At 40.5% G+C, this 22,019-nt stretch overlaps 1 protein-coding gene across 1 annotated transcript in view; it reads left to right on the top strand.

Annotated features, from left to right (window-relative positions):
- Positions 1-22,019, top strand: part of ARID5B (AT-rich interaction domain 5B) — a 190,357-nt gene that overhangs the window by 112,470 nt on the left and 55,868 nt on the right. The window lies entirely within an intron of this gene.

Genomic DNA, 22,019 nt, shown 5'->3' on the forward strand with positions numbered 1-22,019 from the left:
GAGATAAAATACATTTTTATTAGTATAAATGCCAAAGAAAGCTGTTTATCATATTTTGAAAGAATATTTTTAAAGGAGTGGCCAGATATTTGACCTCTGGGACCATTTAAATAGACTCAGTTGGAAAAAGAGATCTGGAGTCAAAAATAGTCTCTTTTGCTATATAATGGATATTTTAAATGGTCTTTGGAAGGTGGAAATTCATTTTTGATGATCAGGGACAAGAGCCCTGCCATGTACATTATCTGAGTCCCTGACTTCCTGGGAAGGCCCCCTCTGCCTTCATTTCAGTGTATTCCAGCTCATTAGCACCTCCAACCCAAAGGTTGGCAGAGAAAAAGAGAAGAAGAAAAAATGAAATCACTTCTGCTGCTCTTAATGGCCTTTGGAAAGAATAGATCATGAATGAAATAGAAACTGGTGGGAAAAAAAAACAGCTATTGGATTTTCTGTGTTTTCTTTTATCCTTGCTTTCTTTCGTCGACTCAGATAATCAATAGTTGGCTTAAAGACTTTTAAATGAACTCTATAGCACGGAAGGCTTTGCAGCGATAATAGCAATATCATTATTCTCTTTACGTTCCCAAAGACTGGGTGAATTCCAGAGAGGTAAATATTGTCCACTCTCCATGTGGCTATGTTCCTGTTTTGGGGGGTTTTTTGTTTGTTTTTTTTTTAATCTCCCCCCCCCAACCCCCAGATTAAAGGTAGCATTTATTTGTATGGGTTCAGATATGAACATCTGTTTGGCCACCAGTATTTTGTGATCCTGACCTGGCGATGTTTGGTATTACTGAAAGTTGGCAGGTTTGGTCTCCGTCATCGGATTTGCTTCTTAATGTGTTGCTATATTTACAGTTCACCCAGAACAATCTGTGCCAAAGGTTTGCTTTTATCGGAACAGCTGCCGGATTTATACCACATCTCAAGGTTCTACTAGATGGGACAATAAAGTCATTCTTCAGTGTTTGCAGTACTTAGCCATCTTTCTGAGAGGTATTCTTTAAGGCATCCTGGCTGCGTGCCTCTCAAATTTCAGCCCCTCTTTTGGACCACCAGGCAGCCTAGAGCTTTTGAGCTTTGTCTTGGAAGTTCCTTCCATCAATCTGAATACTAAATTTACATTGTTAAGTTCCCTGGAGGTGTTAGGGCTCTGCATTCAGCAATTATTGTGAATCAGAACCTTAGCTAGGGTGAGTGCCAACATTCCAAGTGCTAGCACAATGGAAAAGAGAAGTGGTTTATATTAGAATATGGTCACATTCTTCTGATTAAACCCACTCAAAAAAGACAACATTGTAATATTTTCCAATGACTGTTTATCATGAATTACGTCAGCCTTCGTTTAAATTGCTATTATTTCTCCTTAATGCTTCTCGGTGCCTGCATTAATTTACAGCACTGGCAGCCTCGGGACCATGAAATAACCTTTCACAAGCAACACACAATAGTCAAGAGCATGGCGTTTGTGTTGTTAATTATTATAAGACTCCTTTAACTTTTACAAAGTGACATAAAATATTGTTGAGGTATTTATGGTTCAAGCTACTTTTACATGGATCTATTTTGCTTCTGGCTAGTTCTTAACTAAAGTAATCGTTTGTGGTTATTAGGCCGCCGGAGATATTATGTCAGAACTGGTTTAAGAGTATTATTATGTATCACATGTCATACACTACATGTCAGCACTTGAGGCTGTCTTTCAATAAAAACAAATGTAATTTTAGTTTGTACTCTTTTAGGGATTGGTGATTTGTAAGCTAACCTGAGTTCATTAGAAGGCGTCCCAATCCATGAGGGAGCCAGTCTCAGCCTTCCATCATTTGCTCTTGGTCTCTTTCCTGTGGATTTAAGACGTTTTCAAAACCAACTTTGGCAGAGGTCTAATTCAAAGTGAAGATTTGCTTCTGGGGAGCAACAGAATTAGCAAAGATTGGTTAATTGCCCATGATGGCTGAACTGGTTTTGATTCCCCCATTTTGTGGATTTTCTTATAGATTTCCTAAGCACTGGGTCTTCTGGGCATGAGAAGAGCATAGCCCAGAGAAGACCCTGCCTCACTGTTCAAAGAGGCTGCCCTCTGGAGGAGTTCTCTGGTGGCTCAGTGGGTTAAGGATCCGGCATTTTCACTGCTGTGGCTCTGGTTACTGCTGTGGTTCAGGGTTCAATCCCTGGCCTGGGAACTGGGAACTCCTGCATGCCATGGGATTGGCGAGAAGAACCCACAAAAACCTGGGAGTTCCTATTGTGGTGCAGAGGAAACGAATCAGACTACGAACCATAAGGTTGCTGGTTCCATCCCTGGCCTTGCTCAGTGGGTTAAGGATCTGGTGTTGCCGTGCGTTGTTGTGTAGGTCACATACACGGTTCAGATCTGGCGTGGCTGTGGCTGTGGCTGCAGCTGTGGTGCAGGCCAGTTAGCTGTAGCTCCGATTAGATCCCTAGCCTGGGAACCTCCATGTACTGTGGGTGCGGCCCTAAAAAGACAAAAAGACAAAAAAAAAAAAAAAAAGCCTAACTGGAGAAGCTGATGGTACAAAGAGACTAACCACCCCAATATTCAATATTCTGGAGAGAAGTCTTGGGTGAAGAGGGGTAGAAACAAAAAGGATGGGAACACATTTGAGTTTCCACAAAGCTACACTTCCAAGCAAACTTTGAATTAATATGTCACTCCCCTGGGTTCCAAATACTATGCATATTTTCCAGTCCTTGCTTATTTAAAGCAAGAAAGGAAGGGCGTGCCAGAAAGTTTTACAAAGAATGAAAACACATTAATGACTCATGTGAACAATGACTGATTTTCTTAACATATAATTTCTTAATTACTGTCTACCAAAATAATTTGCATGATAATATTTCTCCCTCCCCTCCCCCATCTGTGTTTAAGAGTCATAAAATAGTGATCAAAGAGCCTATTTGATCAATAGTAGGGAAATAGAACTCCTTAATTCCTGGTGGATTGATGGGACTCTGACATTGGATATTCTTGAGAATAATCACCTCCAACACAATGGGCAAAATGAGCTTTCCAGTAAAACAAACAGCTTTTGAAAAGAGCTTGGGGGCATTTTCTTTAGCTTGAATTCAAGGAGGAAATTGTGACTTTTATGAAACTTGCATAAATTTACATGTATCCTGTCGGAGTTTTAAAATTAGACAACATGCCTGAATGCCCTGGAAATGAGTCTGCCATCCAGATTTAGAGTGTTTTTAGCTTTTTTAATTAAAGACATTTCACAAGCCAACCCCAGAGAAGAAGAGAATTAAAGCATTACATAAGAATGTAGCAAAGTTTGAGATTTAATGAGTGAATATTACCAATTTATAAAGGAGATAAAAGGTATGAAAGGAGCAGTTATTGGGAGATTTTTTTTTTTTTTGAATTTTTTTTAAAAATGTAAAAAGTGGAAGAAGTGAAAAGGCCAGGCTGCCATTTGCTGTAGCCCTCGTTCTGGAACTGGTTCAAAGCTCGCAAAACTGACTGTGGGCTGTGAGGCTTGTTAATGAGCACTCGTGGCAGTGAACTGGGATCATGGGTTTGTCACATGAAAATATATATATATATGTAAAACTCAGAAGATAGAAGAGGTAAGTTGTTGAGGCCATGTGGTTGTGAGAAACCCCAAACAATGGAAACCATCCAGAAGCCCATATTTAGGAGAATCAGTGCAAACCCTACAAATGCTCATTTTCAGTTCTTTAATAACTCCTGATAGTGTAATATAGTTATTGAAAATTATTTTTAGCTACACATGTTATACCGTTCAGAAAAACTTAGACTAAATACTGTCAGCCCATGTTTGCTTTCCTAGCATGTTATTCATTTATGGAGAAATTCAGAATGTAAAACATCTGGGAATTACGGTGTATGCGAAGTCATCTTTACAATGTGTATATTTCAGAACTTCTTTTGTGTATTTATTTAGAAATAGGGGAGAAATTCTGTAAACATGTTCTGGAATATACGTAGCATTTGAATATGAAAGAGAGCTGGCAGAACTGAAAACCCAAATTTCATTTTCTATAAATATTATTCTGTTGTAGGAATGGGTTTCTGAAATGAGAGAATTCAGATTATGATAAGGCAAATATCTCTCTTTGCCCTGGACTGGATTGTGTGAACTAGAAACGTCCATTCTGGCCTCTTCTGGGGTGTGATACGATGTTTATGTCTCCATTAACAGATAGAGGAGTTAATTTACTTCAGCATTTTAAGGTTCAAGTTGGGGTGGTACAAAACTTACGGCATAGGTATAATAGAGTCTGGCCAGAAGGGCTGATGGCTCCCTGGTTCTGTTAAACAGTGAGTCCATATACTTTATAGCCAGGCCTTTAAGAAACTGGCACCATCAGCACAATTACAGTAACTGGGAAATGACACAACAGAGAGAAGAGTCAGAGAAGGGAAGTTATTAATGATTTGTAATTTTCTCCTTTTGAGAGCAGTAGAAATAAGACCCAATCTTACCTACCTCTTTTCAATTCTTATACATTTCACATGCTGTAGTCATTTTAGTAGCTTGAAAGCCCCAGGGCAGTTTCCCCTGCACCATGTTCTCTAATCCTCTTCTTTTTCTGAAATATAATTAATTCATTGGGATATGGGCAGAGCTTATATCATTAAGTGTGTTGGTATAGTCCAGTGGGCTAGACCTTTGAGCTCTATAATCCTCCACACCGACTTTTTCAAGATTCTAAAACCCATTCTGTGGAGGAGGTTCTTTAGACAGCAGGTGGGTTTCCAGCTAAGGGGCGCTCTTGCTTTATTTTAACCCACTAGGGCATGGGGTTCTTTGAAAACCTCAGTGCTATACTTGTGCCTCACAGCCACCGTGATCCTTCATTTGTGGCTTTGACTCTGGGCTTAATATGATTCAAGGGCCATCATCAAAGGAATATTAAAATCAGTGTGTTTTCCACAGCAGATATTCCTGAGTCTAGTGACAAACTAAAATAACAGGAGCTGGGAGAAAACCTTCTGGCCAGGAAATTAACTCAGAATTTAAACAAAAAACAAACCTCCCAAATCCCTCAGTGTGAACAATCCACAGAGCTCTCCTATAACTGGAATACAAGGTTGAATTTGTTCATTAACAGGGCAGCCAAACCCATTGAACCAGTGTTACTAATTTACCATGTCTTTTCTTAAGAGTTTAGATGAGGTCTCTAGATCAAGGAAATACTGGAAACAAGCCAAGGAGACAGGCCTCTGTGTTGAACTTTTTCCCTTGCCTAGACTTTCAACACTCTGCAGAGTGAATCCCACCCTTTCCCAAGTACCCAGTAGGTTATGGCAGGACCTGGTGGATGACTCAGAGAAGACTGTTATGAGGATTTTAGCCCCTTGATGTTGGCCAGCTCATGCCCCTTACAATGAACCACCCTTATGTGTTCATTAAAGTACTTGTTAGCAGGTAGTTGAATATTTGAATGTAAAAAAAAATGCCTGTTAAAATATCCCTTAGTTCAGACTGTTGATGGATTTGTTTGCTCCTTAAATTTAAGTGAGGGATCTCTTAACCAGTGCCTCCTTCAGCCATTGTTCAGAGTATAAAACTGAGCGGCCCTGAGAGAAATATTGCTGTCTTCAGAGTTCCGTGTTTATATCCATAAAGTCCTTTTCAGTCTACTTACACCAGCTAGACCAAATAGCATATTTATATACACACGGACAGGTCATTGCCACATTTTGAGGCATATTTTTATACCAAAAGAAGGAAATACTGAAGGAGGACAGAGAAGGCTTAGGTATGTGCACATTGTTTGGTACACTTGTGTTGACAATAGCCTTGAACCTGATGAGATTTTACGTCTTACCTCTAAGGGAAGGTACTCAGAGCAACTGCTATTTATAGCCTACTGGGATTGGTGGAGTTGTGGGCAAAATCATCTACAGAATACAAAGCCATTAATTTCACAGACCCTAAACTTTTGGTTGGAGATGATGAGGGCTTTGTGGGTAATTTTTCACACCAGTTCCCCCACTTCCCTTCTAAATCGTCACAGTAGCATTTAGCTGGTAAATATGATTTTCTTTGTTCCTCCAAGAGTCCTTTGAGATAGACTTTAAGGGAAATAACATGAGCCCATCATCACAAATGCAGAAACAGCGTTGCTGAAACTCATGGGATAAAATATGTTTATGGAAGAGTCTGGAATAAACCAGTACCTGTGTTCTAGTGATGTTTCTTGCAGCCCTTGAAGTGAAGGCAGTGCTTTGAGTGTTGTGGTCTACTCATCTTTGGGAAACAGATGACAGGTATTCAGGAAATTTATCCCTAGGTTTCCATAGTTCTTGGTCTGATTTTTTTTTGTTCATTCTGTTGTTTGTTAATTTAACTTTACGGAGTTTTCTTATCTTGTATACAAGAATAACACCTGTTTCCCATGGTTATCCTAAGGATTAGGCAAGGTAATGTATGGGAAATGTTTAGCACTGTGCTCCTGGCATAGTAATTTTAAAATAATAGCAATAGAGGTCACACAGAGGTGGAGCTGGTGGTGTGCCCTCTCCTACTTCACCCCTTTTGTGTCTTAGATAAAGGTAAGAGACTTCTTAGGATCCTCAGCAACATCCACACAAAGTTATGGTAGATTTTGTTTTAAGTGTCTGACCCCTATGCATATGCAGCTTCCTGGTCAAGCCTCAGTCTCCTTAGCTATAAAATGAGCAAGATACTCCCCTCAACACAGAGTCCTGTCTTCATCCATCCATCTGTTCTTCTTTCAGTTGAGGTTACCATTCATCAATTAAACAAATGTATTTAGGGAGAACTTATTATGTGTTATTGCATTAGACCTTGTGCCAGACTTAATGAATTAAACAGACATGAGTCTCCTGCCATCCTGAAGTCTAGAGTCTAAGGATGTAACTAGTAAGCGCATATATATATATATACTAGTAAGCCTATATATATAGGCACAGAAATGCATGCACACAACAGAATTAGAAGCCATGATAAGAGCTACAAACACAAGATTGCTGTCTAGATTAAATGAAATAATGTATGTGAAAATACAGTAGTTGCCACTGTGGTACAGTGGGTTAAGGATCCAGAATTGTCTCTGTGGTGGTGCAGATTTGATCTTGGCCCACTGCAGTGGGTCAAAGGATCCCATGTTGCCTCAGCTGCAGGGTAGGATGAAGCTGCGGCTCAGATTTGATTTCTGGCCCAGGAACTTTCATATGCTGTGGGTGTGGCCAAAAATAAATAAATAAAGCAGCATGGGCTATAAAATGTAGAACTTTAGAGACTAAATTTTGACTAATGCAACACCTGCTGTCTTGGCGGCCAGTGGCTACCGCACATGTTCAGTGCCTGAAGTTTCATGGTGATACCACCACTCCTTTTTCTTTGAGACTTGTTTCAGAAAGAGTGGAAGGGAACCTTTCTGTTGAGTTTATAATAGCAATTACAAGCTGATAAGGGCAAACCATTCATCAAATGATCATACCTCCGGACTTTATCTCTTTGGGTCAAATGTTTCCTGATTGATATTGACTACCATATCTTAAGCAGCTTTGAACAGATAAGAAGCTAGAAAAGAAATTCCTTTGAAGGAGATTTGACAAAATTATGTTTTCAGATTTTTTTTTTCCCTTTAAGGAGAGAGATTAACTTCTCATTGTTCTTCTTAAAGAGCACAAAAGCTATAAAACCATTGAATTGAAGAAAATGCAAAAAAAGTTGTCATGGGTAGATATTGAATGAGTTCCCACTGGTTGTAAATTATCATCTGTGTTGATATTCTTTTCTTGTTCTGAAATTGTTTGGAAAGGACTTTCCAAATAGAGTGACCCTGTATCAAAGACACTTAGGAATAGACATTATCCCAAGAAAAGATATCCTCTTGATTATTATATGTATAAGTGCCCTACTCCTGGAAAGAGTGCTGTAAGCAAAGTCTTTGCAGGTTACGTAAAATTTATTTTCATAGAACATTATTTGTGAAAGTAGTATTTTAAAGGTGGTGAGGGTAGATTTCTGACCGTGGGCCTGATATCCAGCTTTTAATTGAAATGACCATAAACATTGTAATTAATCAACCATGTACTCAATTATAAAGTATATAATTACATTCCAAACAGTAAAAGCCTCCTAAAGTGTATATAAATCAATTAATCAGGGCAATACAGTAACCAATCACATAAAATTATATTTAATGGGATGTGTCATCTATCACAGTGTTTTCTGAACAACCCTTATCTTACATCTTTGTGATTCATCTGTACCTTATTTTTTTGCTGTAATAAATCCCACAGCAAAGGAATCTCTTTTTCTTGGCCATAGAATTTATGATGTTATTTTGAGCAGATTGATACAGGTATCTTTAAAGAGACTTTGGAATGGGGAAGATTTGGGGACATTTCTAATGGATTTTTGGGAAAGTAATCTGAATTTGTCTCTCTGCCGTTACTCATTATGAATTTCCCTATAACAAGCTTGGGCATTTGTACTTAAGTTGTAGTCTTGCTATGATATCCACAGTTGGCATCTGTTGCCTTGAAATTAGCTAGATGACCTATATTTGCTTGTGTCTGGCAATAGCTGCTAGATCCTACAGCAGAGATGTAATTAGAAAAACATGTTAAGTACAAATCACTCTTGATCAAGCCACTGAACATTGAGGAGAAAAAGTAGAACCAACTTATAACCATACAGTGGCACCTATATTTACATACATCCTTCAAGTTTTATTTGTATCATCAAGCAGGTCATTCCAGAGTAGGCTAACTTAGGGACAGTGGAATTGAAGCAAAGGAAAAGCATATTTGAATTTTTGACTTTGGCAAATCGAAAGGATTTCTAAAATATTTTGATACATATATTCCAAAATGACTTTCTTTAAGTGGATGTTAAAGAAGAGTTTGTATCTGGTGAAGAGACACCAAAACCCTGGTCTGGCACATTCTGACTTGTGCCTCAGAATGGCTAATAAAGAAATATCTGAGTAACTTGGAAAGGGTGAAGGCAAGCTTTTTTTTTTTTTTTTTAGTTCATTCTTTCCTCCCTCCCTCCCTCCCTCTCTCTCTCTCTCTCTCTTTCTTCTTTCTTTCTTATGGCTACACCTGTGGCATATGGAAGTTCCCAGGCAAGGGGCTGAATTGGAGTTGTATCTGCAGGCCTACACCACAACCACAGCAATGCTGGATCTAAACAGCATCTATGACCTACGCTGCAGCTTTCAGTAATATGGGTTCTTTAACCCACTGAGTGAGGCCAGGGATCAAACCTGCCTCCTCACAGATACAATGTCAGATTCTTAACCCACCAAGCCGCAATGGGAACTCTGGAGCGAGCTTTCTAATAAGGTGGTGCTACAACTCACTTACCTCCTTTTCATCCCCTTCAGTTGAATAGATCCCAAATGGCTTTTCCACATGTGAAGTCAGACTTGGGCTGAGTAATTATATGCAATCCTTGTTGCAAGAAACACCACCATACAGAACTGACTGGGGCAGGACTGCCAAATGCGGGGACCTGAAGGCCTTCTCCATCACATGGGGAGCTCATGCGACTCTTTGGATACCCCACTTTCCTGAATAATGTACTAGCAGATACTGATGGGGAGGACATTGGGTATGTTCATTCATCCATATGTCCAACCTGCATGCATTGATAAGCAACTATGTAATTGTATGTAGCCTGTGTAAGGAAGGCTATAGGACTAATATGATAGGGAACACAACACAGTACCAACCCTTGAGGCACAGACATGCTAATGGGGACACCCTTGAATTAAACAGAAACGTATTACTTAAGTACCATGATATAGAGCAAAGTGAGTCCTTCTCACATTGAATAGAAGAGAGGAACAAACTTATTATTTTTAAATTTTGATTATTCCCTGGAATATCTTACTGAACTAATGTAATGGAGGGACTGGCAAGTTTTACAAGTGACTAATATATTAATCCCACTCTTCCCTTCTGCCTTGTCAGGTTGTCAGTTGAGTCAGGGCTTAAAAATGGAACTTGATGAAATTTGTTCTGAAGATGTTGACTAATACCAATTAAATTCCTAAACATCACACACAGATTGATTATGTCTTTTTCACTCTTTTTAAAGACCCAAAGACACACCTAGTTAATAACCTGCTCCATGTCCTTAATAAAGAGCAGGCTAATTAAAAATTGTTTGCTAGCTAAAAATGAATAAATGAAGAATCACATATTAAAACAGGCGTCATTGGCCTACAGAAGGAGCTGAACAGCATGGGCTAATGGGGAATGAGAGGAGTAATTGTGAGCCCTTTATCATCAAGGATGACACGTGCAGATGTAGAGCCGTGTCATGGAAAGGGGAGCTGGGGTAAGGAGGCCTTTGGTGAGGGCAGCCAGGCTAGTCTAGAGCTGGGTCCATAATACAGACTGAAAGAGCAGGGAAGAAAACAAAGTCTGTATTTCCTCTCTTCCTCCCTGTATCTCTCTAACCCTGCTATCCATCACACCCTTCCGGTCACCAGTCCTGTACCAACCCCCTTGAATCCACCTGGGTGGCTTGTGAAGGTCTCCAGCATAGAAGGCCATTATCACATGGAGTGATGCATGGAGACAGGTAAGAGGAAAATGGTCCCTACTGTATGCTCCATACAGCTGGGTAACACAGGACTGTTTTTAGTCTCTTGACCTTGCTTAAGTCTAAATCTCTGCCTATGTCCTTCTTGGAAAAGAAACCCTCTCCTCATGGTTTTACCCCCCAAACTGGCCAACGTCTTCCATCATGCAGGTCTCAACTTAAAAGCCATTTCCTCAGACAGGTCTTCCCTGATGTTTCCGGGAGTTTAGTATCCCCTTGACATCCCAGAGCTTCCATTCCTGCTTGTTGCTAACACCTACCCATCCCCTCTACCATACCCTTCTCTTCTCTTTCACTCTTTTTAAAGACCCAAAGAACTCAGTGCTGCTTCCCTCAAAAGCAAACCTTGTCTCATGCTTCTTTGGTGACCCACTTAAGACTAGTTGGTGCCCAAGAAATGTTTGTTGAAAAAAAATTCTTAATTCTGTTATTCTGTTTAGCTTAGCTAGGCATGAGAAGAGTTCCCTTCAGTGATGTGTGGGACAGAGAGAGGAATGAACGGGCTTGGGCTTGTTCCTTTCTTAGCCGGAAGGAGTTACATAAGCACAGAAACACTAGTTGATAGTATTGAATGAGCAACCACATGTGAAGTGTGTGCCAGTTGTTGCTGCATTCTGCTTTACAGGCTCTTTGCTCCTCAGCCTTCATCTCAGGGGACAAAATCTGTTCCTTAGTAGGGTCTTTGTAGCTGCTCTGTGGAGACAGGTGGCATGGTGCCAGGAGGATGGACTTTGAAGATAACAGGAGTCTGGGTCTCAGTCTCCATTCACTGGCTACCTTTGTGATCCCAAGCAATGACTTAACCTCTTTAAGCCTCAGGTCTCTCATTTTTAAGTTGGCAGGAGTGACACCACATACTTCAAGGGGATATTACAGCCATTCCTCAGTATCCCCGGGGTAGGGGGTGGGGGATTTGTTCCAGGCCACCCTCTGATGCCAAAAATCTGAGGATGCTCAAGTCACTTTTGATAAGATTTTATTTGCATATCACCTACATATCAGCCTCTCCTACACATTCAGTCATCTCTAGATTACTTACACGTGCCTAATAACAACGTAAATCCTATGTAAATAGTTGTAAATACAATGTAAATATTATGTAAATAGTTGCCAGCAGGTGGCAAATTCGAGTTTTGCTTTTTGGAACTTTCTGAAGGTTTTTCTTATCTGTTTGTGATCCGAGTTTCGTTAAATCCAAGGATGGAGAAGCAGGTGGCAGCGGAGGGCTGACTGTGTCTGACAGTTAAGTGAAGTGCTGCATGTAACGACCCCAGTGCAGCACCTGGCATAAAGCATTTGCTAGGGACCAAGAATACATAACCCCTAAATCAAGAGAGGTCCACTGGCCTCCATCCACTCCCCAGAACTGTTTCTGAGGCAGTTCGAGGTGGCTGTAGGTGCACAGAGAGGCCTAGGATATGTCTGTCCAGAACATTCCAGAGCCACAGTGTTCCTGCCTCCATTTGTATCCTCTTCCTCCCCTCCTGCCCTCCCTCCAAACCCTTGCTCTTGCACCCACCATACAGACCACCTCAATTCCAGGGTGCTGTGCCCTCTCTTTTCTCAGTGGCTTTCCAAAAGTCAACTTGAAAGTTTAGAGTCATATTTATTTAATGTATTTTCATCTCTGATAGCAACCTCTGTTTTTTCTATTATCCTCACTATTTTCTTAAATTTATGTCATAGGGAAGACATAATCTCTGGTTGGAATTAGCCAAAATGAGAATATATGGCCAAGAAAGAGTAAGAAGACAATTGTAGGATCTAAGACCCAGAAATAATAATAATAATAATAATAACAACAATAATAATAATGCTTATATGCTATTTACTATGTGTCAGGCACTCATCTGAGCCCTGAATCATTTTATCCATTTTACAGAGGATGACACTATTTGCCCACATGAACCCTATAGTGGAAAGAGTGTGTCATTAGCCTACTTTGTCCATAAAACTCCAACTTGATAGAAAATTATGTTTCTCCACTTAATAGTCAACCAGAGGAGATTGCCTTGCCACAAGTTCAACCCTTGTTTAGTTCAGACATTGACTCAATTTATAGAAGTCTAGATCTCTGTAGATTTATCACGACGTTTGAATGTCAAAAGAAAAAAAGCGGGGAAAACACTAAGAAATGAAATCTATGTTTACTGGTAAGAAGCACAGTGCATTTGGCATCAGCGGAAAGCTTAGTCTTTGATGTGGAAAATAGAAGAGTTCTAGCCATTTTCATTTGGGTCAGAGAAAGAGATGATGGCTCTATGATAAGCTTAGTGGGTTCTAAAGCTAGATGTAATAATTGATGAGCCACAAGTTGTCCTGCCCTGAGGATATGCAAGTATGAAACACATGTCAGGAAAAGTGTGGTCAGTGAGGAACCACACAACAGGAAAAGCAGAAAATATTTAATAAGACAAGTCCCAGTGATCCTGTGAGAGAGACTTTGTTCTAAGCTGAGGCTATTTAGATCTGTGAGTTGGGGGGCTGATGAGAGATGGTAGAAGAGACAGAGAAGTGTGGAGTGATTTGGGTGAAGCTTCTTACCTCCTGACATACAGAAGCCAACAGCCTGCAGTGTCCCTATTCTGTATAGCTGCCTAAGGAGGAAATGTTTTATTTTAGGTAGGGCAAGGTCCTCAGTGTTAAACAGTTTTCCCCTCGTTTTTGAAAATGTTCGCACAATTAATGCCTCTTGCATGTATTCAACAAAAGTTGCCTAGCAACCATCAAAAGCATTTGGGGAGCACAGAGGGACTAAAAATGAATGAAGAGCAAAAGCATTTAGAGTTGTAGCTGAGATGACCAGGTTTCTGATACCAGTATCAAAGCCGAGCCCCTAGGAATCAGGCCAGGCATCTTTAAGAGTAACAAGATCTAGTTTGGCGTCCTTAGAGACCCACGAAAATATCCTGTTCATGTTGGACACATGCAAAGAGGTAATATGGGAGCTATAAGAGGGACCTCTAAGTGTAGTTTGATCCACTTCTTTGCCTTCAGGCAGGATTGCCTCCTACCTAATCCCAAATGGTTGAGTAGATAATGGGGTTTTGGAAAACGCTTGAGAAGAAGGATTATAACACCTCCTCTGGTAACCCACTTTGAAATCTTGCAGCCTTTGGACTGAGACCATGAGGTAAAGAACGTGGGTTAATCCAGGAATTAACCTCTTCTCTTCAGGTTACTGATTTATACCAATAGTTGGCTCTTGCAGTCATACCTTATTTGAAATGAAAAGAACCTAAGGGACCTTCCAGATCAGAGGCCATTTCTCAGGTGCCCAGAAGTGTTAGCAGAGAACCAAGAAGGACAAGGGCCAGTGGGGCCGATAAGAAATGAGGAAGCAGTAGATACCCATGCTCTGTCTAAAAGGAGCAGCTGCTTTTCAGCTCCAGTTTCTTACTGTGTTGTGGGAATATGAGCCCAGTGTTGTCAGCTCTCTCAACTCTTTAAGAAAAGCCAGGCATATCATTTTTTTATGTGAAAAATCTCATGATTTTCAATTGATAATACACACACACACACAAGTCAGCGAATTAAATAAACTCTGCTACCAGGCAGATTTGGTCCAAGAGCCAATCTTGTTTAATGAAGCCCTAATGTTATAGATGGGGGAACTGAGGCCTGGGGAATGAGGATACTTACTCACATTCAATGAGTATGTGAACTCCTTAAAAGTCAGGAACTGTGCTGTCTTCTCTGTTTTATCCCCAGCTGGACTAGAACAGGGTCAGGCATATAACAGCAACTCCACAGGTACTTATTGAATCAACAAATATTAGATGGTAGAAGCAAAACCAGGACTTGGTTTGGCCAGTAAGAAATCTTGACCTTAAATGCTTTTTCTTCAATAATTCTATTTTTCTTCTAAGTGACCTTCACTAAGTTCTATTTAGAGAGAACTTCCTCTTCTCTTTGGCCATACTGTGGTTTGTTTAAAGTGACATTTGATTAAAAGGAATGATCTCAGGAGTTCCTTTCATGGCTCAGTGGTTAAAGAACCCAACTAGGATCCATGAAGATACAGGTTCGATCCCTGGCCTCTCACTCAGTGGGTTAAGGATCCAGCATTGCTGTGAGCTGTGGTGTAGGTCTCAGATGCAGATGGATCCCATATTGCTGTGGCTGTGGTGTAGGCCAGCAGCTATAGCTCCAATTTGACCCCTAGCCTGGGAACTTCCATATGTGGCGAGTGCAGCCCTGAAAAGAAAGAAAGCAAACAAATAAATAAATAAAATGAAAGGAATGATCTCATGAAAATGCCAGAAGAAAACTCTAGATTCCATTCAGGGTTCAACCTTCCCATAGATTTGTCTATATCAGGCCTCCTGCAAACAATAGGTTGCTTTTCGTCTCGGCCTACCATATTCAATTCCACTCAGTTTTTTCATGTATTTATTGAGCTCCTACAATGTGCCAAGACCTCTGCATGGTGATTCAAGACATAGGCCATTAAGATGTGCTGGGGGTGGGGGTGGGGGCTTCAACAATTAATTTAAAGAATAAAGATACTTGGCATAGTCTCTCTCTCTCTCTTTAAAAAAAAAAATTTTTTTTTTTGGTCCCATTTAGGCAACACTTTACTGTGTGGCAGTTTCCTTTCTTTACTTTCTGTTTTGAGATTTAACATTGCCCAAAATATAGATTCAGTTATCACCAAGACAGGTTCTCATCTTTTAACAACCTCTACTTATTGCCTCTTAGTTGGAAGGCTCTGCCAGAATGAACAAGTCATCCTCCAAGGAGGTAGACCAGATGTCAAGTGATCCTCCAGCTTGCAGTATACTTACTCTTTTTCCTTGGGGTCTAGAAGGTGTTTACCTCTCTGCTGAGGGTTCAGGTGTTTCCAATGTGTCAGTACCTCCCCCACAAGAGAACTACTGGACTCCCGCAATGTTTGAAGTGATGTGTGTCTTTGTGCAGACATCCACCATTTACTAGGGTTTTATAGGTACCAACTAGTGTGTTAATCATGTCATCTCATTTTTTTTCTCATGCATAGTCTTTTGAGATAGAGATATCACCTCTTTTTGATAAATTGGCAGATTCAACCCCAGAGAGAGATGGACTTGTCCAGTTGCTTGGGTTGTGAATTTTATGAAGTGCTACCTCATCTCCAAGCCTCTGCCTACTTTATTTCTTTATGAATCTTGGGTATCCAGCTGCAGTGTTACCAACTTCACCATCATTCTGGAGATGAAAGGTGTATCTTTTTTTTGCAAGCAAATTCCAAAGGGCATTTTAAACCAAGTGAAGGATTTTGAATGAGTCTGTGTTTAATTTCACAACAGTGTCCTTTGCTGGTGAAGATAATCAGATGTAATGTCATCTGCAACCTCTCTGCGTGTGTGATTTCATAAAACTGGTGTAGCAGTTTATTATTATAAAATTAGTATAGCATAGAACAAACCCGGGATGCAAGCCAGATGAAATAGACAATGACTAGTTATATAAGGTTTTGGAAGCACATGTAATAGAACACAAGCTCACTGTATTTTCTTCTCAATTGTCTGCTGTTTGTTAATGTTTCCTTTTCAACATGATTGCATCTCAGTTTAATAGCACTTGCCATCTCAGGCTTTATGGTGCCAGGCCTGACATAGTTACATCCCCTCTGTGCTAAAAATATTGCATGTATATATTCAACCGCAACCCGACATGTTTAGCTAATGGGTTACTCAGGAGCTATGTGCTTATATAATTAAGTGATGTATGTAATTTTGTGTTAACACATTTGCAATGTTTTTTCCCTGGTGATTGCAATGCTTTATTCTGTGTAAAGTGTGACATTTTAATTCCCGTTGAACAATTTCCTACCTTGATTTGCCTTGTTTTTGTGGCAGGGGATTATTTTGCAATCAAGATAAAAGCATTATTTATGAAATTTCTAGGCTATCCCATTACTGGGAACTTTTAACTGCAGATCAATCTCCTATTTTATTGATCTTTGTTAAGAAAATCTTTATTGGAATTTAAATTTAATCTCCACACTGGATTGGCCCAGAATTTCATCTGCAGGAACATTTTTTTTCAGGCAGCTTTGCAGAGATGGAGTTTCTTAAGAAGTAATTCTCACCAGTCTGCCATCATCCTCAGGCGACTTTATTTCTCTTAGGCATTGCTGTCTTTTCCCCTGTTAAACAGGTTTTCCGACAGAGCCAGCCATCATCCTGTGGTTTTTGAGGGTCTTGGCAAAAATATCAATTCACAGACAAAGCAGGTCTCTATAAAGCATTTAAGTGGTTGACAATAGGTGGGACTGCGAGTTACACAGTAGAAATGGGGGTGTACCCCTTTCCCCCCTTATTCATGGCAATTGTGACCAAGGGGAGGTGCTACAGACAGGAAAGTAAACCACCACCAACAAACAGCTCAGCCACCTTGCCCTCTTCAGAGGTATTTCTTTCCTCAGTGGGGATCAGCAGCCTGGGCAGTTTAATAAACATCTGCTAGACTCTCCTTAAGTCCTGGACACTGCTTCAGAATCTGATCCAGAGAGTCATTTGATCTGGGAGTGTTGACTGAGCGCCTACTTTGACGATGCTACAGTGCCCAAGACAGACATCATCCCTTTAAAGTCTGGATGGGGAAGGAGACCCAACCCACAGATGATTTTAATATGCGGTGATGGGTACTAAGGCAGAAGCCTACTTGATATAGACCTTACAGATAAAGGGTTCCTCCGAGCTGAAGATATGGGAGAAGAAGGAAGCTTTTCAGGAGATACAATGCCCAGCGCAAGGCTAGGAGAACAAGAACAAGTTGGGGCAGGTAGGACAAAGGTGAGAAAGGAAGGGTATTGTGGGCAGAGGACACCCAGGGAGCTCAGGCACACAGCGGTGGAGCTGGGGGAGGTGGTTGGGACCTCTAGAGCCCTCGTTACTCTTGGAAGGTGGAGAGGATGCTCCAGAACAAGTTGGGTGTGGTCTATTTTTGCCAGACGGCTTGATTCCCAAAGCCTTTCCTCCCCTGAGAAGTCCCCTTCGGTTTTCAGCCCAGCCCGGCATAAGCAAGCAGGTGGCAGGCTCTGCAGCCAAATGCAGGAACGCTGCCCTGAAGGGTTTGTGAGTGTTTCCCTCTTAGTACCTCCCACTTGGGTCTGAGCAAGCAGCTGGGAGTGTGGTGCACAGAAGTCCCGCCTGAAGGACCCACGGTCCTTTCGCTCCAAGTGAGCTTTCCCCCGTTGTGTGTTTTGGCATTTGAACACAGCGGGAATGTCCTTGTCAGCTCCCATTTGACTTTATTAATTGCAGTTCCTTGGAAAGTGTGTTTTAGTTACGTGGTCTTGGGATGACAGAGCTCACCCTGCAGAGACCCCAGAGGAGGTAGTTGGGGCTCATTGGAAAGCCATCTGCTGCCAAGGCATTGCTGCTGGTCCCCTGCAGCCAACAGAGGCTGGTATCTATCATGCTGTGTGACTTCAGGCAATTCACAGAGTCTCTGGGCCTCCCTTTCCTGATGCGTGGAATAAAGGTTCAGACAAGATGGTGTCTAATGTTCCCCTTAACGCTCCTGAATGTCGTCATGCTATAAATTACTCAAACTAAGAATTCTACCGTCATCACATCTGCAGCCAACACTGGCTCCAAATCCAGTAGAAAAGTCACCAGCTACTTTCTGCACTTCCCATCTTAGAAGTGCACTTTCTTTTCCTCATATCTTGAAGCCACTTTCTGCACTTCACGTCATGAAGGAGGCCGTCTACGCTAGCACTCGAATCTAGATTTTAATGTTTTAAGATACAAAGGGAATTGCTAAGCCTCTGAATATTCCTAGAATATAGGGTGGTAAGGATCAAGGGGGCCATTTCATTAGCAGTGTCGCAAGAGGCCGTCACCTAGCAGCTCTGTATTGTTTCCAGGCCCCACCCCTACCCCCACTCCCCTAGCCCTGAGGCTGTGGTTAATAATGTCAAAAGAATGTTTTAAAATTGCTCTTCTGTTGATTCCAAAGAGTCTGAGCCCTCACGTGGTTAGAGTCCTGGGCTAGGAGTCAAATTCTAAATTTAATTCCAAACTCTGTGAACGTCTTCATTCCTCACTCCCTCACCATTTCTTGATGTTTCAGTTTTCTCATCTGCAAAATAGGCATAAGATCCCCTGCGCCTCAGAAATATTTGCAAGAGGCTTTGTTGTACACAAGGATTGGCATTATATTGGGGCAGAATATCATTTTCCATTCCATAATAGGAATTAAACAAAAGCCCTTTTGACTATGTACCTTGTGTAAACTCCCTGTGCTTAAATGCTGATGAATTTCAGAGGTCAGCAAACACCACCCCCTTTCTTCATTATATTTTTTAAAGCTAAACAAGGCTAACTGGGGAATTCATTTTGGAATAAAAAGACATGAAAGAAAGGGTATTTCAGCTTGCACAATAGTACAAAGAAGAACAAGAATCATCATGTTTGCAAAAGAACTCACAGCTGTTTAATTTTGTAGTAAAATTACTTTAGAAACTTTGCAAATTCAAAGACAAAAACCAAACAACTGTTGCAACACTGGACTTCCACGTGCGAGTGGAAAAGCCAAGTTAAAATTAATCTGCCCCTAAAATCATATTTACAAGTACAGAGCATTTTTGTTAATGCTGGTTGGAGGAGTGGTTTTTATCTAAAGAGAGACACATAAAAGAGGGAAATGGGACATTTACTGGTAATAAGAAGAAAAATAGTTTATGTTCTCATGTACTTTGCCCCCAGCTTTTTCTTAAGCTGCTCAGTCTGTTTTAATACCAGGTTTGTTTGCTTTTTGGGGATGGGCCTGTTAGGCAGGAAATTGTTGAAAGGCCTACAGCAGAAATTTGATTTAAATGATGTTTTTAAAAATTAAATACCAAATTGGGTGACCAATTATTAAGTTTGGAGTTCAGATTTTTATAAAATTTTATTCTTAGAGGATATGGATAAATTCTGTACCGACACTTGGTTCTATAAATTCCAAGTTTCCATATGTTGCCTATTGTCAGAAACAAATAAACCGTTCCTTATTTTAAAAGAAAAAAAAAAAAAAGTTGTTCTCTTCCATATTAGGGAATTATTCAGACTTCTTTCTTTGGTTGCTATAATTCCAAACCAGTTGGAACATCAGTCTATTTTTAGTTATGAAGAAACTTTTAAAATGTAGGCATGATTTTTTCTAAGGTTCGAAATCTCATAAAAATCAATTTGCCACATATCTAACAGTCATGGCTGTAAATATAGTGATGTCATTGTATTCCAAGAAGACAAAGTTCTAAATTTCCATGTTACTGGCCCTACCTTCCTATCTCCCATCCTTCACCACATAGGAGGGCTGGTAAATGTAAATTCTAAAACCTATAAAACAACATAAGGTTGTGATTTGTGACTGTTTCTGTCAAGGATGAATGTCCTTACCTGTATTTGATTAAACTCTCTTGTTAGTTTCTGGATTTTTATGGTCTTCCCACCACATCCCAGAGATTGACCACAAGAGGGCAACCGAGAGTTTACTTTCAGCTAACAAAGCTAGAAACGGTTTTAATACCAGCCAAGTATTTTAACTTGCTAAGGATTTATTTCCCCGCCTTCCGATTGCCACACATGCAGCCTTACTGTTCGTTTCCACGAACAGCAAATAATAATCCAAATAAAGTTCATTGGAGGGAAAATATAGACAGACTGGGGCAGACAAGCGCTTTTGCCCAAATAAGGCTCCCTTTTGTGGAGACCCCATGTGTTAGATAACCATCAACTGACAGTTGGTCATGAGTTAATAATGTTGGATGCTGGAAATATGCATACCATGTGCTATAAAAGAGCTTGGAGGACAAAGACAAATACTGCTATAGTTAGATATCAGAAACATACCGGAGGTGCACAGACCGCTTCACTGGATTTAGGTCGAACCTGCCAAATAATTTCCTAAAAATTGTTGTGAGTAATATCACATTGGTAGGATGAATAATATTCACTGCACGTTTTGTCAATGTTGTGGGGATTTGGGTATTAAGATCTCTGCGTGTTACTACCTTAAATGCTAGAGCAATTCTTGCCTTCTAAGAAGAGAAAATATTTCACAAGCTTATTTCCACGGCTACCATTGCTGCTCTGTTATTTTTATAATAGGAACCCTAAAACAGGGGCAAGGGAGGGGTTCCATAAAAGAATCTGGTCAGGTGTGCAGCCCTTTGATTGGCATGTTATATATGGAGAACTGTTAATGTCTAGCTGTGTTTTTACGTTGCCGCTGCCACAATCGAAAGGTGAGGAGGTGGAGGGAGCAGGTTCTACTTCAGCCACTGTGACAAGTTATTTGGAGGATGAAACATTGGGCCAACTGAGCAATGAGCAGCCGTGTTCTCGGAGCAATGCCTCCTGGTCTTTTTGGTGCCAAGATGGAGAAAGGAATGTGTCCCCTCTCCTGCCCCCTAGAGTTCAAACCCTTTTGTTCTGTCAACTTTTCTGGGCTTATTATTGGAGCTCCTGTCTTCAAAGAAAAACCTTCTTGATGATAAAACTTGGGATTTGAAGCATCTTTGTAAAGCTATGAAGGCCATGCCCTTGCCTTTGGGCCTGACTGTCTCCAACCTCTCTGCTTCCTTGCTGATGAAATCTCCAGAAAGAAAAACACATCCAGACCATGAGCTTATTCAACAGTTTGTGGCATAGAACTTCTATTTTCTAGTGAGCCAAAATCACTTAAAATCTATGTTCTCTTATCAGTATGTAAATGGCTTACCTTATGCCCAGCCCTTGCTTGGTAGCAGGAGAGAATAATAAGTAAAATAAAAATTAGAGGAGTTCCCATGTGACTCAGCAGCTTAAGGATCTGGCATAGTCCCTGCTGTGGCTCAGGTCACTGCTGTGACGTGGGGTCAGTCCCTGGCCCAGGAACTTGAGCCTGTTGTGGATGTGGCCATAAAGAAAATAGTCCAGAAAAAATGAGACTATTCTCTTTCTCATTATCTTCTCCTTTCACACCCCCAGCCCCACTCCCCAAGTCTGTTGTCAAGGCTTAAAATTTGCTTTGACATTTTAGTTAAGGAAATTAAGGAAATAACATCTTCGTCAGGGCCATTAAGTTACCTTAAGTCAATGATTACCAGATTTAAATTTTAGAAAGGCGACACCTCAGCTCTGGCAAGATTTTTCAGATATTAACATCTATACATGACTGCCCTCTGTAACTGAATAAAATTTAAAATTGTACTGAAACTTTGAGTCATGATTTTTGCTGATTATTTTCACTTCAGATATTAATCTTGTTCTAACATTTATTTCCAAGGACATATCTATAACCATAACATGGAAGTGTTGACTAAACCAATATCGCCCCAAAGAGAGATAATGCAAGCCACATGTAACTGAACATTTTCTAGTAACCATATGTTTAAAGGTAAAAAGAAATTGGTAGAATTCACTTTAATAACATTTAATTTAAGGCCGTATGTCCAAAATATCATGTCAATATATAATC

The sequence above is a fragment of the Phacochoerus africanus genome, chromosome 15 (genome assembly GCF_016906955.1).
Source record: "Phacochoerus africanus isolate WHEZ1 chromosome 15, ROS_Pafr_v1, whole genome shotgun sequence".
In the NCBI taxonomy this organism is placed as follows: domain Eukaryota; kingdom Metazoa; phylum Chordata; class Mammalia; order Artiodactyla; family Suidae; genus Phacochoerus; species Phacochoerus africanus.